The 17,500-nt window shown below is 45.2% G+C and overlaps 1 protein-coding gene and 1 non-coding gene across 2 annotated transcripts in view; both read right to left on the minus strand.

Annotated features, from left to right (window-relative positions):
- Positions 1–17,500, minus strand: part of LOC143282287 (opioid-binding protein/cell adhesion molecule homolog) — a 197,572-nt gene that overhangs the window by 151,489 nt on the left and 28,583 nt on the right. The gene's annotated exons all lie outside the window — the stretch shown is intronic.
- LOC143282591 (5S ribosomal RNA) lies at positions 15,863–15,981 on the minus strand. The gene has a single exon (XR_013055283.1). It is a non-coding gene; the product is annotated as a 5S ribosomal RNA (ribosomal RNA).

Here is a 17,500-nt window from a genome sequence, read left to right on the forward strand (position 1 = left end):
TGCCCCACGGACGACAATGAGTTACGCTGGTCACTTGACACACTGACCCGAACAAGTAGCAACGTTGTAAAACCAATCATCTCTGCAAAGTTAACGACATTGCCGTGCCCGCTCTGCGACACACTCTGACGTGCGTGTTACGTGCAGCTGTAGATGGGAAATGAAAAAAAACAACAACAAAAAATCCCCCCCCCCCCAAAAAAAAAAAAAAAAAAAACCAACAAAAAAAACAACAACAAGAGAGGCAAGGCCTTCAAGACTCACTTGTGATACACTGAAAAAAGCTTTTTATGTATTGTGTATAATTTCAAAATGTAACGTTTAAGATGAGAAAGATCAGTTTAAAGCGAATTAAGTCCCCTAGCATTAATTACACAGAGTAATTTCCCTTCTTTACTATCTGCACCAAAACGTTTGCAAAATAAATAAAACTTCCATGCTTAGCAAAAGAAGTTCCTGTTTGAAGAGAAAATGATAATAATGACTGCTCTTGTTGTTGGGTCAGAATATCAGATCAAAGTGCCAAGTTTAGAGAATATAAAAAATATAAATATAACAGTAAATGCAGTTTGCATACAATTAGGCTTTTTTTTTCTCCCCCATCCCAGAGGTGCAATATTGTTTTAAACAAGATGACTGGAAAGAACTGAATTTTTCCTATTTTTATGCCTAATTTGGTGTCAACTGACAAAGTATTTGCAGAGAAAATGCCAATGTTAAAGTTTACCACGGACACACAGACACACAGACACACACACACTCACACACACACACACACACACACACACACACAACCGAACACCGGGTTAAAACATAGACTCACTTTGTTTACACAAGTGAGTCAAAAATAAAAAAAAAACAAAAAAAAAACACAAGTGGAATACCGAAGAACGAGACCCTAATTATCATCCTGGTTTGCGAGGGACATCTTCCGGGAAACAACGCAGCTTCTTCTTTTTCTTCTTCTTCTTTGTTCATGGGCTGCAACTCCCACGTTCACTCGTATATACACGAGTGGGCTTTTTACGTGTATGACCGTTTTTACCCCGCCATGTAGGCAGCCATACTCCGCTTTCGGGGGTGTGCATGCTGGGTATGTACTTGTTTCCATAACCCACCGAACGCTGACATGGATTACAGGATCTTTAACGTGCGTATTTGATCTTTTGCTTGCGTATACACACGAAGGGGGTTCAGGCACTACGCAGGTCTGCACATATGTTGACCTGGGAGATCGGGAAAATCTCCACCCTTTTCCCACCCTCAGATTGAAAGTTCAACGCTTTAACCACTCGGCTAATGCGCCCGTCGAAACAACGCAGCAATCTCATTCATTTTCATCTGGGAGCCGGACTCGTGCAATGAACCATCCCCTCTCAAGCCATGACTCTATTCCAGAAGCCCGGTCGCCATGATGATCATTGCCTCTGCCGGTCAGGAGCTGTCAGGGCAAATCCACCTTGAAGCCTTTAGCAGCAGTAACCAGAAATTCTAAAGTAACAATGTCCTCGATGACTGCATTATATTATTATTCATTCATGGCAGGAGTTCGCGGAGCGACAGAGTCGTTGTTTCGCTTTGCGTTACCAACAGGGGACACCACCCGACTGGTTTGTGCGCAACAAATCCTCTCCCTTGAAGTTATGCAGTGACATGATGACAGTGATGGTGGTTTTGTGTGTGTGTGTGTGTGTGTGTGTGTGTGTGTGTGTGTGTGTGTGTGTGTGTGTGTGTGTGTGTGTGTGTGTGTTTGTTTCGTTGCGCAATTAGCATAAGTCATCTTTGTTGTTTAGTCCAATATTTTTTTTAGCCTGTGCACGCTACGGAAGCCAAATCGGTGATCAAATTTATGAAATCGGTATGTGGTTTCGTAGACACAGCAGCTTCAGTTTCAGTTTCAGTAGCTCAAGGAGGCGTCACTGCGTTCGGACAAATCCATATACGCTACACCACATCTGCCAAGCAGATGCCTGACCAGCAGCGTAACCCAACGCGCTTAGTCAGGCCTTGAGAAAAAAAAAAGGCGAATAAATAACACACAGCAGCACAGCCACAGAAATAAAGTCACAACAACAGCATATAAGTTTATGTACACATATGTGCACATGTAATATACTTGTGTATATATGCGCGTATTTGATAGCCTGACCGAGTGACACAGGAAACGAATGATGAGCGCCCTAAGGCAGCTGTCAATCGAATCTTTCCAGGCAGAAAGCCTGTTGTTCAAATTAAATGATAAAGCGTTTAGAAATTTGGTCTGTTCGGAAACAGGCGCTATCATTACTACTACTACTACTACTACTACTACTACTACTACTACTACTACTACTACTACGACGACGACGACTAAGAAGAAGAAGAAGAATACGTTTTATCAACGGAGAGAAAATTATGCAGTCTGTGCGAGCAAAACATTTAATCCATTCGGAGTTATGTCTGAGGAAGCTGTTGTTGGGGTCCACCTTTAACCTTTATATCTATCAGTCCTTACGCTGGACGGTGACTGGTCCTGTTTCAACACGGTATTCGGTATTAGCGTCCACCATGTTTAATCCATGGCAAAACACAGTAATACATACCCCTTGACGTTATCAAAACAAATGTCAGTAGCATTGTAGAGATGAACATTAGATAATTGATTTTTACCGACATACTTCCCAACCAGACTGGCCTGGTAAGACACGGGTTGTTTTTGTTTGTTTTTTTCTTGGTCACGTGACTCTTTGGCCCAATCAGGAACAGTCTGGTAGGCCGGAACACTCTCTTCTGCAGTCGACTGGGCGATAAACAACGTGACTTGGACTCGTCTTGTTGGCACGAACGCAGCGACAAATCGGTTGGGTTGTTTTTTGTTTTTGTTTTGTTTTTTTGTTTGTTTTGTTTGTTTTTTTGGTGTGTTTTTTTTTTTTTCGTTTTACTTATTTTTGTGATGTGCGTGTTGTGGATGATTGCGAACTGCACAGAAACCGGAAGTGGGAAAGAACACGTGCATGTGATGAAAGGCTGTGATTTGTGCCGAAGGAATGCTGGGTAACAAGATCTAAACTCTAAAGAATCAACGATGTAGACGGAGAGGGAGGGAGGGAGTGAGGGAGGGCAGGAAGGGAGAGAATGGGTGAATGAATGAACGCATAAAATAATGAATTTTATTTTCTGAGGGTAAGAGAGTAAGCGGATTATATTTATCAAGCCCATTCAGAGAAAAAGAGGGAGAGAGAGAAAGAGAGAGGGGGAGAAAGAGAGAGGGGGAAGAAAGTAAGAGAGAGAGGGTGGTAGACAGAGGGGGGTGGGGGGGCGAGAGAGGTGGGGTGGGGGGCGAGAGAGAGAGAGAGAGAGAGAGAGAGAGAGAGAGAGAGAGAGAGAGAGAGGTTAAAGCATACGTTATCACGTCAACTGAGAGAAAAGTAAGCGATGCGCAAAATTGTGCTGCCAGACTTCGTTGTTGTTGTTGTTGCTGCTGCTGCTGCTGCTGCCTAATGGGCTACACGCCGTTTCAGTGGCACCTACTCCCCTCGTCGCTTATCCCGACCCCTGCCCCACCCCCACCCCCTTCCACCGCCCCAATCCTCCTCACCCACCCAGCCATGCTCGGACTCGTCTGCTGGGGTCCCAGTGCCAGCAGTCCACAGGGAACTGTGAAGGTTAACTCGCCATGAGGACCCCTGCACAGAGGCCGCCAAAGATATGTGTGGTTCTGGAAAAGGACGGCTCTGAAAGAGGCCAGGGAAACACGCGGTGTGGTTACACACACACACACACACACATACAGACATGCACGCACGCACGCACACACACACACACACATACAACCACGCACGCACACATACACATACAAACACGCACGCACGCACACACACACATACAAACACGCACGTAAGCACACACACACACACACACACACACACACACACACACACACCCAACCATATACGCACGCACACACACAGACACACACATACAACCATGCATGCACGCACACACACACACACACACACACACACACACACACACACACACACACACACACACACACACGATGATGATTACGCAGAAAATATGAGGTCCATGAAATAAGTAATATATAGTTTTAATTTATCGTTTTAACAGGGCAGCATCTGTTTACAACGACGCATTAACACTAACTGAGAGAAATTTGCATAGAATTCTGGCTTAGTAGAGAAGTATTCTTTCAATGACTTCGCTTTATTTTACAAATGTAACTGGCTTCAACGAAGGTGTTTTATTATGGGATGTCAATAGAGCAAAGAACTCGAAGAGTTTGGGGTTTCTGTTGTATAATGGCATCAACAACTATCTGTTATCATTTCTGATAAAAAGAGCATTTGAATATATTGTAAGAAATAATCATCAAGATCATTCAGATTACATTTCGTACCCAGCCCTTCTTTTCTTTCTATTTAATGTGTACGTTCTGCGTGTTTAGGCAATCCATAATTCAATGGTTTCTCTTTTTGAAGTCAAGTCTTCTTAAAAATGAATTGTCTCGTTTAGTTGACTAGAGTTGAGAAATAAAGAGAAATAAGAGAAAAAGAGAAATAAATACAACATGAGCATGTGTGTGTATGTGTGTGTGCTTGTGTGTGTGTGTGCGTGTGTGTGTGTGTGTGTGTGTGTGTGTGTGTGCGCGCGCGCTTATGTGCGTGCGTGTGTGTGTGTGTGTGTGTGTGTGTGTGTGTGTGCGTGTGTGTGTGTGTGTGTGTAAGAACATGATGATGGATGAAAAGAAACACAGGTAAGCAATTCACAATTCTTTCGTCATTAAAGAACTACTTTTTACGAAGACGCCTTTTGAAGAAACGGGACTCAGGGGGAAAAATAAAGTGAAGTCTGAATCCCTCGAAAACAGAAACTGGGGACCATCTCAATTCTTCTGTCTTCGGGAGAGAGCCCCTTGGTGTGCCTGATATGGCTTCAGTTTTCGACCCATGTGGACTCGATCAGATATCTCGGGAATGGCAGTGATCGACCCCCCACTCCCCCCCCCCCCCCCACCCCCTCACACACACACACACACACACACACACACACACACACACACACCATCCATAGCCCCCCATCCCACCCCACCTCCTCTCTCTCGCCCCCTTCCTCCCGGTGGGTGGCCTGGAGATTTCGCTTTTAACTGATTGGATTACAGGATTAGTTTTCTTTGGGTCAGTGTTACATAACCATAGTGCCTCCTTTCCCCTGAGGCAAGACATCCCCCCCCCACCCACCCCGCCCCCTCACCCCCGGAACCCTTCTCCCTCCCCCCTCCCCCCATCCCCCAACAGAACACAGAGTTCGGTAATTATTGTGCAGACTGTCTGTACAGGCAGATGGTGGTTCATTTAGATAACGCCATGGAATAGCCTGCTATCTCTAATCTGGATTAAGCTGATGGAGTCGGTTACTCTCTAGCATCCTATCACTCTCTCCCTCTCTCTCCCTCTCTCTCTCTCTCTTCTCCCCTCCTCACACCGTTCTCACTCCTTGTCTATGTCTCTCTTTCTCTCGCTCGCTCTCTTTGCTTCTCTTTCTCCGTCTTTCTGTTTCATCTCTGTCCGCCTGTCTGTCTCTGTCTCTCTCTCTCTTTTCTCTCGCTTGCTCTCTCTGCTCTCCTTTCCTCTTCTTTCTGTTTCTCTCTGTCATTTCATCCCTCTGCAAATCGCACGCACACACACACACACACACACACACACACACACACACACACACACACTTTCCTTCTCTTTCTATGTACCTCTATCTCTGTCTCCGTCTCTCTGTCATTTCATCCTTCCGCAGTGCCCTCCCCCCCCCCCCCCCGATCCTCCGACACCCCCCACCCTCTCTCTCTCCCTCTCTCTCTCTCTTCCCCCCTCGCCCTCTCTTTCTCTCCAAGGTGCGCTGGTCATAGCATGTGTTATCATCATGTGGAAGCATGGCCACAGGCGAGCTTGGAGGGATAGCAGAGGATCAGGGGAGATCACCGCCTGGTGACAAAACAGCGATGACACGGTCACTCCGCGATGGGGTCTGTCATGAATGTTACGTGTCGGATTTGGTTCATGGCGGAGTGGAAGTCCCTGGTAACTGAAGCTAAATGCCTTAACGAGGATCTTCTCAGCTCAGGGGGGGAGTTTGGTTATGACGTGGGTGGGAGGGGGTTGAGGGGGTTGAGGGGGTAGGAGCTGGGGGTTACCCGTACGTCCAGGAGGGAGGCGGACAGAAGGCAGGGGATCTAGTCATTCGAATGACATAACAAACCGAGAAAGTCCTGTGTGTAGCCTGCTCCTAGCGCACGTAACAGAACCCACGGCAACAAAAGTTGTGTGTGTGTGTGTGTGTGTGTGTGTGTGTGTGTGTGTGTGTGTGTGTGTGTGTAAGAGAGATAGAGAGAGTCACGTGATCAGATTAATTTCCCGTGAGGAAAGTCCCACAATAACAAAATATTTAATGTGTGAGTGTGTGTAACAATACGCATTCGTCGTAATGGCAGAAAAAAAAAGTTCATTTTGATGATGAAAGGAATAAAACCTTGTTTTTTTTATCAGAATTTAACCACTTGGATTTGATGCTCTCTCTCTCTCTCTCTCTCTCTCTCTCTCTCTCTCTCTCTCTCTCTCTCTCTCTCTCTCTTTCTCTCTCTCTCACGCGTGAATGCGTTTGAACGCGGGGCTTTTGTGTGTGTATGTGTGTGTGTGTGTGTGTGTGTGTGTGTGTGTGTGTGTGTGTGTTTATGTACGCGCGTGCAATCTTAAACTGCACTGCTTAATGTGAAAACAAAATTCTGACCACACTTTTATTCATAAGAAACTGATGATCCACAAAATGAGACGTGTCCAAAACCGACGCCTTCAAAAGCAACAAAACAAAAAAACACCAAAAATATCACGTATACACAAACACACACCGTTCATACTTAGGTATGGAGATTTGTTTAATCGTATGACTATGCCTACAGAAATTAACCTATGTGCATGTTTTTCTTTTTTGCGTTTCGATTATACTCTCCGACAACGGTCACAAAAATATTGAGCTGCTCATCCGCAGCATTGGAAATTTTCGTTAGCTTATTCAAACATCCAATAACTAGTTACCTATAAGTATTCCAACTTTGGACAAATCACTTTTGATTGGTAAGTTGAGTTCATGTTTTGATAATTAAATCACCTTACCTTGTTTATTCCCCCAAACACCTATGCTCATTTCTCTTTCCCGTCACATATGTAAATGAATACAGCTCGAGCACTTTCTCATACATACACTCACGACACGCACATATATACTCTCCTGTCTTTGACTTCACTTTAGTGAACGGACGTTAACTCTCTCCATACGAACGGCGAAAGAGACGACGTTAACAGCGTTTCACCCCAATTACCATCATCAAAATATTGCAAGCGGAACGCTCTTATACTGAAGAGGTGAATGTTGACAAAGAATACCACAATTCTGACGACGGAAGCTACAGGATGGGTCATTCAGACACCCACTGGACATCCGAGGGGTCTGTGTAGAGGAGAAGAGAGGACTGGCCGTACTGGGTGAGTTAAATCACTGACCAGTCGAACAATGGTCAACAAACAAAGCAGCCCGATATCTAACCAACAAGCAGTTCCGTGACGCGAAACATAAAGTGACGTCAGAATCACTCCCCTTTGAAGTGGCCTTTTTGGTCGCGGGGTGTGTGGCCTCTGTAGCAGCCATAAACCATCACACGCAAACAACGCGAAGAGATCACGCCATTAACTGATGGGAGGTGCAAGAAGAAACATATGCGGGCTATCATGTCTCTTCAGGGGAGATGATTTCTTGCAATGTCTGTGGATTGTGTCCCCTGTTGGAGACGAAAAAACAACAACAAAAAAACAACGGTTCTGTCACTCTGCGAGAAATTCTGCCATGAATGAATAATGCAGGGTCCGATTCGGTTCATGGATTGTTGAAATTTTCTGGTGATCGCTGATAAAATGTTTTAACCCATTGACTGCCGCTGAACAGAGAGGTCGTCAGTGAAGGGATTTCACTTTATCGTGATGGCGTTCAGATTACGAGTCAGGATATCAAGTTACCATTCTTTTATCGGACTTTATCCTCTTGGGACTGCATTGCTTTTGTTTAGCGAAACCAACCTTTGAGGGTACATTAACTAAAAAGTATCCGTTGCACTAAGAATTTATGCTGCGTTGATTGTTCATTTCGTTAAAAGTTCAGCATGTAAGGGGTTAACGCGGATGTTCTTGATCCTGTACATTGACTCCAGAACCACAGGCCTGACAACTCCCTTCGCTCCTTGTGAGGGACTCAGACACCTGGATGTGTGCATGATTTCTGATTATCGTACTCGTGTATGTATGCGGGGTTTTTTCCCTCCTTCCCTCTCCATCTGTCTGTATTTGTCTCTCACTGTGTCTATTTCTATTTGTCTCTATAACACACACACACACACACACACACACACACACACACACACACACACACACACACACACACACACACACACACACACAAACACAGCACACACACACACACACACACACACACACAGACACACACACACACACACACACACACACACACACACACAGCACACACACAGCACACACACACACACAGACACACACACACACACACAAAGCCACTGTCGACAGACAGGCAGGCAGACAGAGACAGCGACAAAGACAAAGAGACAGGGACAGACACGATAGGACCTGTTCACTTTTTTTTAATATCTCTCTCTTTCTTTGTCAGAAATATTGTCTTTAAACAGAGCAATATATCTTAATAATAATAATAATAATAATGGATACTTATATAGCACACTATCCAGAAATCTGCTCTAGGTGCTTTACAAAAACGCTTTTGTTAACATAAAGCATTATATCTATGTTACATACACACACCAAAATGTGATCACACACACACACACACACACACACACACGCGCGCGCGCGCGCGCGCACGCACACACACACACACTGCATACATACATTTTAACATACATGTGTATCTAACAGCTAGCCTAACACATACGCACACACAGGCACAAACTTACATAAACACACGCACACACAATACACATTCATATACATGCATGTAGTTATGTACACATACATATGTATACACACATAGTCAAGCACAGCTGACGCAAAGGAAGTGGACCTGCCACAATTGAACTTATTGCTGAGGGAAAAGGTGAGTTTTGAGACGAGATTTAAAAGATGCGAGGGAATCAGAATGACGGAGGTTATCAGGGAGCTTGTTCCACGTCTTTGGCGATTGAAAAGAAAACGATCTGTGTCCATAGGTCTTACTTCTGACGTGAGGTATCCTGAGAAGTCAAGTATCAGAGGGAGAACGGAGCTGGCGAGACGGGGTATAGATATGGATGAGTTCAGAAAGATACTTGGGGCCAGATCCGTTGACTGCAGAAAAGGTCAGAGTGGATAGCTTATAGTCTATTCGATCAGAAACAGGCAACCAGTGGAGAGAAATAAAGAAAGCAGAGCGGAAAGGGTGTTACAGAAACATTCACTGTAAAAAATTAAAAAAAGAAAAGAAAAGAGAATGGAAACAGTGACCACAACGATAGATAGAATCCTTTAACTCACTCAGTACGGCCAGTCCTCTCTTCTCCTCTACACAGACCCCTCGGATGTCCAGTGGGTGTCTCAATGACCCAACCTTTAGCTTCCGTCGTCAGAATTGTGGTATTCTTTGTCAACATTCACCTCTTCAGTATAAGAGCCTCCCGCATGCAATATTTTGACGATAGTAATTGGGCTGAAACGCTGTTAACGTCGTCTCTTTCGCCGTCCGTATGGAGTGAGTTAATCAACCGGAGGGAAGGGGCAGTTTATGTGTTATAAAGTTAACAAATAAGTCCATTTTGGGACAAACTAATAACAGAAGGCGTCAACCTGTGAGTCATCGAGAAAGAGGATGGAAATATGCTGTGGAGAAATGACAGGTGCCAGTACATACTCCCTAAAAAACAAACAAACAATAACTTGAGGAAAAAAAAAACAAAAAAAAACAATATTACCAATGTGACCAGGACAAAGGAAACCACAATGTAAATTGGAAAAGAAGCAATCGACAATGGCATCACGGAAATGGTCAGATAAAAAAAAAAGGGGCAATAAATAAGGATCCATTAAATTTTGAGAACGGCATACATGAGAAAGTATACTGCAGAAATCATCAATGTTGGAACAGGCAACAGGCACGTGATGAACATGGTTTATGTGGTTGTTGTTGTTGGGTTTTTGTGTGTGTGTTTTTTTTTTTTTGTTTTTTTTTTAATTTTATTTCTTTTTATCACAACAGATTTCTCTGTGTGAAATTCGGGCTGCTCTCCCCAGGGAGAGCGCGTCGCTACACTACAGCGCCACCCATTTTGTTTGTATTTTTCCTGCGTGCAGTTTTATTTGTTTTTCCTATCGAAGTGGATTTTTCTACAGAATTTTGCCAGGAACAACCCTTTTGTTGTGATGGGTTGTTTTTTTACGTGCGCTAAGTGCATGCTGCACACGGGACCTCGGTTTATCGTCTCATCCGAATGACTAGCGTCCAGACCACCACTCAAGGTCTAGTAGAGGGGGAGAAAATATCGGCGGCTGAGCCGTGATTCGAACCAGCGCGCTCAGATTCTCTCGCTTCCTCGGCGGACGCGTTACCTCTAGACCATCACTCCACATTAGAGTGAAACAGGGTCTTGCGTTGTTACCAAAACTTCAGCAGGACCAGTTAGTTCCCAAACCATTTCAGGTCTGTTGGTGAACGTGTAGAAGACTAAAGCCTCTTTGCTAGGATGTAAATGAAATCCCTGGGCAAACTCACAAGGCACGTTTGGATATTGACTAGAATCCGCCAGAAAGTTAGATTTCTTGGAACTTGGCTTGCAAGTGTCAGTACATATTGTGAAGAAGTTTACCCCCGAGAAAACGTTCTGGAAACAAAATTTGCATACAAAATCAGTAGAGCGTGGTCTTAAGGTCACTCATATCATCATAATTCATTCATTGCGTTGATATTGCCACCATAGCTACCTCCCCACCCCCCCACCCCTCACCCCTCACCCTCAGTTAATGCAATTAACATGATTCAAAAGATGATGTTTTGATTTATTTAGGAGAAAAAAATTACCGAATGGAAGTAAAAGTATCGTACAAATGGACTTGGGTTGCCAGATATTAAGCAATAACTTTGGCGCTTAACACATAAGATTAAATGCTAAAAGGTTAAAGGTCCTTTAGTCTTTTAAGTGTTAAACGTCCCTTAACCTTTCACGACCAAAGGGCAGTGAATTCATTTCAGGGCTCGACACAGGAAGGCGGGGCCCAGTCAATCAATCAAAAATACTTTATTAATCCACATGGAAATTAATTTGTGTGCAATCACAGGCTCGTTGTAAACGCCAACATAAAATTCGCAAAAACAAACAAACAAACAAACAAAAAACACCGTGTTGCCACTGAGCGCAGCGCCACCTCACGTCCGTCTCCTTTGGATTGATATGGATACGTATATGAGCGCCTATCCTGGGTAGGAGACCAAGCTCTGAGTGCTTTACACACACGGCGTCATTTACACATCAGGCTGCCTACGCCTACCTGGGTAGAGCCGACTGACGACTGCCATTGGGCGCTCATCATTCGTTTCCTGTGTCATTCAATCAGATGTCAGGCACGCACACCCACACACTCAGACAAACATGTAACATTTAATATTTTACGCGTATGACCGTTTGTGTTTTTTTTTACCCCGCCATGCAGGCAGCCAGACTCCGTTTTCGGGGGTGTGCATGCCAGGTATGTTCTTGTTTCCATAACCCACCGAACGCTGACATGGATTACAGGATCTTTAACGTGCGTATTTGAGCTTCTGCTGGCGTATACACACGGTGGTGGTTCAGGCACTGGCAGGTCTGCACACATATTGACCTGGGAGATCGTAAACATCTCCACCCTTTACCAACCAGGCGCCACCGAGATTCAAACCCGGCGATATTTTCTCTCCCGCCACTAGACTTCGAGTGGTAGTCTGGACGTTAGTCATACGGATGAGACGAAGAACCGAGGTCCCGTGTGCAGGATGGACTTAGCGCACGTAAAAGAACCCACAGCAACAAAAGAGTTGTTCCTGGCAAAATTCAGAAGGAAAATCCACTTTGATAGGAAAAACAAATAAAAAAAAAAAGAAAAAAAGGGGGGGTGGGGGTGGGGGTGGGGGGGGGGGGGGGGGGTGGGGGGGTGGCGATGAAGTGTAGCGCTAGCGACGCGCTCTCCCTGGGGAGAGCAGCCCGAATTTCACACAGAGAAATCTGATGTGATAAAGAGAAATGCAAATACAAATAAGCACAATATATTATTATTATTATTATTACCATTATTATTATTTGATCGATTATCAACTGTTTTTTGTTCCGTTTTGTTTTTTTTGTTGGTGTGAGGTGTGTGGAAGCAAAGAAACTTTCTTTGCGAGGATGGAAGAAAAGGTCAACATCAAGACGGGAATTCTAAACCCGTACGATATCAGGGCGTTCATGAATAATGGCGGACTGAAAATGCAAGAAAAAGAAAGAGGAAGAGAATAATAATAATAATAATAATATTAACAATGATGATGATACTACTACTACTACTACTATCAATGGTAATGATGATAATAATAATAATATGACAATAATATTAACAATAATAGTAAGAATAATAATAATGATGATGATGATGACAATGATGATAATTATTATGACAACAATGATAATAAAAAGAAAACACACAAAAACTGTGGCAACCATCATCGTGAAAAGTCCACCGCTCTCAACAGACGACGCCGATGAACACGTGGAAAACGGGATGACCGACCGTCAGCGATTATTGGGAGATGGCAGTAATTTTGATAAAACTCCTCCCCAAAAAAAGTAATTTTGGAAAAGAGTCAATAATGGAAATAATCAATGCATGAAAACAGATTTAAAACAACAACAGGAAAGAAAAAAAAAACCTTCACTGTGGACAAAACAACACGATGATGACAGCCATCAGTGCAACGGCAAGCAGCCAATGGGCACCCAGGGAATTTTCCCACTCCCATCCATCCCCTCACTCTCTGCAGCTGTTGCCAAAATGACTAACCCCCTCCCCCCTACTCACCCCACCCAACCCACCTCCCCACCCTACCCCGCCCCCACCCCTACCAATCAGGACCAAAATGCCTTCGTCATTGAGACACAGGAGATGCCCATGCCCATGCCCATGCCCCATGCCCCATCCAGTGCCCCCGGTGCCCAAACCTGCGCGAAGACACAGTCGAAGAAACGAAGACGGTTGTTTTTCTCCGCCACCTGCAAATTGAAGAGAGAGCGAGAGAGGAAAGAGGAAGGGGGGCGGGGTGGGGGGGGTGGGGAGGGTGGGGGGGGGGGGACTTTTAATCAATACACCGGGCCGGACGCGCCCCAAATTTGTTTCCCCGGGCAATTTACATACTACATTGTTCCTCCCAGATCTCAAGGAGGGGCTGAGCTGGGGGGGTGGGGGGCAGTGGGGGGGGGGGGGGGGTGAGGGGAGGGAAGGGAAGGGAAGGGGAGGGGGAGAAGAGGGGGGGGAGGGCTGAAGGAATGAAGGAGTGGGGGTGCGAGGTTAGGAGGGGAATGGGTGGGATGGGGTGTGGGGAGTCACGCCACAGCCCATAAGGTCTTGCCCCGAGGAGTCGTGCAGGGGTCACAGGGAAAGGTGCTGGGGGTAGGGGGTAGGGGGTGGGGGGTGAGGGGTGGGGAGAGTGGGGGCGGGGGGAACGGAGGAGGGGGCACGAGGGAGTGGGGGCGGAACGGGGAGACAGAGAGGGGGTCGGGACTTGGGAGGAGGAGGTCATGGAAGAGAAGGAGGAGGAGGAGAAAGAAGCAAAAAAAAAAAAAAGCATTGCAGAATTTTGTGAGCCGCCTTCTGTTCCCTCTTCCCCCCCCCCTCTCCCCTCCTTCTCCCCCCCCCTTCTCCCTCCCCTCTCCCACACTTCTTTCTTTCCTCACGTCTGCAATTTTTACTTCCTTCCTGTTTCCTTACGACTCGAAACATCGTCAATCAATTCTGTTCTTCTATTCCAAGTTTTGTTGTTGTTGTTGTTGATGTTTGTGTGTGTGTGTGGGTGGGTGGGTGGGGAGGGGTGGGGGTTTGTTTGTTGGTTTGTTAGTCGGCTAGCCGACAAAGCGCGTGTGGGTGACGCTGCTGGTCAGGCATGTGCTTGACAGATGGATGTGGTGTAGCGTATATGGATTTGTCCGAACGCAGTGGCGCCTCCTTGAGCTACTGATACTGATACTAGTCGGCTGGGTTTTTTTTTTGTTTGTTTGTTTTTGTTGTTGTTGTAGTTGTTGCTTTTGTTTGTTTGTTTTTTGTTTGGTTTCTTTCTGTTCATCTTTCGGGCGTGCGTTTGTTGTTGTTGTTGTTGCTTTGTGGGGAGCAGAGTTGTTGGTGTTGTTGTCTTGGGGTGTGAAGAACTAGGAGCTAGGAGCGGAAGGGGGAAAGATCGGGGAGAGGGAAGGGAGCAAGCAGCGTGAACACCTGGATTCTCTGAGTGAGTAAAATGAAAACCGACACCTCCTTTCCCCTAGCCTGCTCCTTCAAAATCAATTACTTTCTTACTTACTTGCTTATTTACTTGCATGCTTACTTTACTTACTTACTTATTGATGTATGATTGCAAACCACTTAACAAGATCCAATGGCATGGAAAAAAAAACTCTCAAAGGAACCATATTTGTAATTCTTTTCATCACAACAGATTTCTCTGTGTGAAATTCGGGCTGCTCTCCCCAGGGAGAGCGCGTCGCTTCACTACAGCGCCACCCATCTTTTTGTATTTTTTCCTGCGTGCAGTTTTATTTGTTTTTCCTATCGAAGTGGATTTTTCTACAGAATTGTGCCAGGATCAACCCTTTTGTTGCCGTGGGTTCTTTTACGTGCGTTAAGTGCATGCTGCACACGGGATCCCGGTTTATCGTCTCATCCGAATGACTAACACCCAGACCACCACTCAAGGTCAAGTGGAAGGGGGAGAAAATATCGACGGCTGAGCTGTGATTCGAACCAGCGCGCTCAGATTCCCTCGCTTCCTAGGCGGACGCGTTACCTCTAGGCCATCACTCCACTCCACTCACACCATGAAGGGACCGGAGGAAAATGTAAGGGAAAGCAGAAAAGGAAGGACTGACAGCATTGCAGAACGGACATGGAAAGAGATCCAAGATTTCACACACAAGCGACAGACCTAAACAGTTCTTCAGTGCCACGCTCCAATGACTCTTCACACGGCTGAAGAAGCAGAAGCAGCAGCAGCAGCAGCAGCAGCAGCAGAAGGAGAAGATTGATTGATTGATTGATTGATTGAATCTTTAATGGGTAAAGAATTATGCACAGTAAAGGCCTTTTTACAATTCTGCCCATTTAACGACACAAAACATTAAAAAATAAAGAACGACACAAAACATAAAAATAAAGAAATAAACTGAAATAAAATAAAATAATAAGAACGACGAATAAGAATAGGAACTTGAATAGTCTATTAAAGGTAACAAAGCGATGAAAACTGGAACAATTGGTACATTACGTGTACATACGTACTTACACACACACACACACACACACACACACACACACACACACACACACACACACACACACACACACACATAAAACAAGCAAACAAAGACATACGTACACATTCACGCCCACACACTCAGTTCAGTTTCAGTTTCAGTAGCTCAAGGAGGCGTCACTGCGTTCGGACAAATCCATATACGCTACACCACATCTGCCAAGCAGATACCTGACCAGCAGCGTAACCCAACGCGCTTAGTCAGGCCTTGAGAAAAGGTTGCCAACAGCACCCGGTGTTCCCAGGCGGTCACCCATCCAAGTACTAACCGGGCCCGACGTTGCTTAACTTCGGTGATCGGACGAGATCCGGTGTTTTCAACGTGGTATGGCCGTTGCCACACACTCAAACACACACAAACACACACACGCACTTACTGTTCACACATACACATACATTAATTTTTCATTCATCATGGCATGGCAGCTAGTGGACTGAGTACAAGCAAGCATTTGAAGAAGAAGAAGAAGAAGAAGCTGAAGCTGAAGAAGAAGAATTTGGATGTGAAGCAGGAAGATGAAGAAGAGGAAGAGGAGGAGGAGGAGGAGGAGGAGGAGAGAGCAGGCTTAGGAGGAGGAAGAAGAAGAAGTAGTAGGTTTTTTTTTTAAGTTTCAATATCAGTTTCTTAAGGAGGCGTCACTGCGCTCGGACAAATCCATATACACCACACCACAACTGCTAGGCAGATGCCTTACAGCGGCATATCCCAACGCGTCTTACGATGCTGTACTTCATTGCAGCGTTTATGTAATTTGTGTACTTATATATGGTCGGTTAGATATTTTCATTTTGTTTGACATTATTCATGTTGTTCACTTACCCCTTCATAAGGGGCCTAGGCCTATTAATGAATAAATAATCTGAATCTGAATCTGAATCTCTCTCTCTCTCTCTCTGTGTCTGTCTCTCCCACCATTTCTCTCTGTCTTCCCCGCCCTCTCTCCCCCTCCACCCTTCTCGTTCTCTCCCATCCCAGTCTTCCCCCCTCTCTCTCTCTGTCTCCCTTTCGCCCTCCCTCTATTTTCCCTTCTACCTCTCCCTCCTTCCTTCTCTCTGTCTCTTTCTGTCTGTCTGTCTGTCTCTGTCTCTCTCTCCCTCACTCAGCGACCAGACAAGCTTTGCTTGAATTAGTAATTAATAGTGAGCTTGCACGATCGTCCCTCATGTATTGATGTGCCAGAGCGTGGTGCATTCTTGTGTTTCTGAGACCCACGTTCCCGATATGACATCAGCTCAACTCATCGTCCATTCAGGTGGAATGTAATTGCCCTTCAAAGCCATTCATTGGTTCGGTATTTGCCAACCCACTGTCATTATCAACTCTAATGAAAATGTTGGGAGAGAGGCTTTTGTTTGATCACGGCGACCAGTTCCCTCCGCGCGGCGTTGCAGCCAGGAAACTAGGACGGTGGTGCGAGGGTTAAGGGCCCTTAAAACAATTGAATAGGGCCCACTGTGTTAACAACAAGGAGGGCAAGCTACAGACTTAAACTGTTCGGGTAAAGCAACACACACAGATACACACATCCACGAACGCACGAGAGCGTGCGCGTACACACACACACACACACACACACACCCTCCCCCCCCCCCCACACACAGAGTATATATACATGTAGAGAGAGGGTAGAAAACAGTAGACAGTAAAGTGCACATGAGCCTCCTTACTACGGGTCTTAATACATCTGAGGCAATTCTTGCTTACGAAACCAGATAAAACGCCAACCAGCTTTGGAGATTGAATTGTTGCTTTATTTAATCATTCATTTACTTATTTATCAACTACTTTATTTATCTATTCTTTTGTTTGTTTATAGATATATATTGACTGACTGATTGATTTGAATTTATTGCTGTG

This window comes from Babylonia areolata, chromosome 5, assembly GCF_041734735.1.
Source record: "Babylonia areolata isolate BAREFJ2019XMU chromosome 5, ASM4173473v1, whole genome shotgun sequence".
Taxonomy (NCBI): domain Eukaryota; kingdom Metazoa; phylum Mollusca; class Gastropoda; order Neogastropoda; family Buccinidae; genus Babylonia; species Babylonia areolata.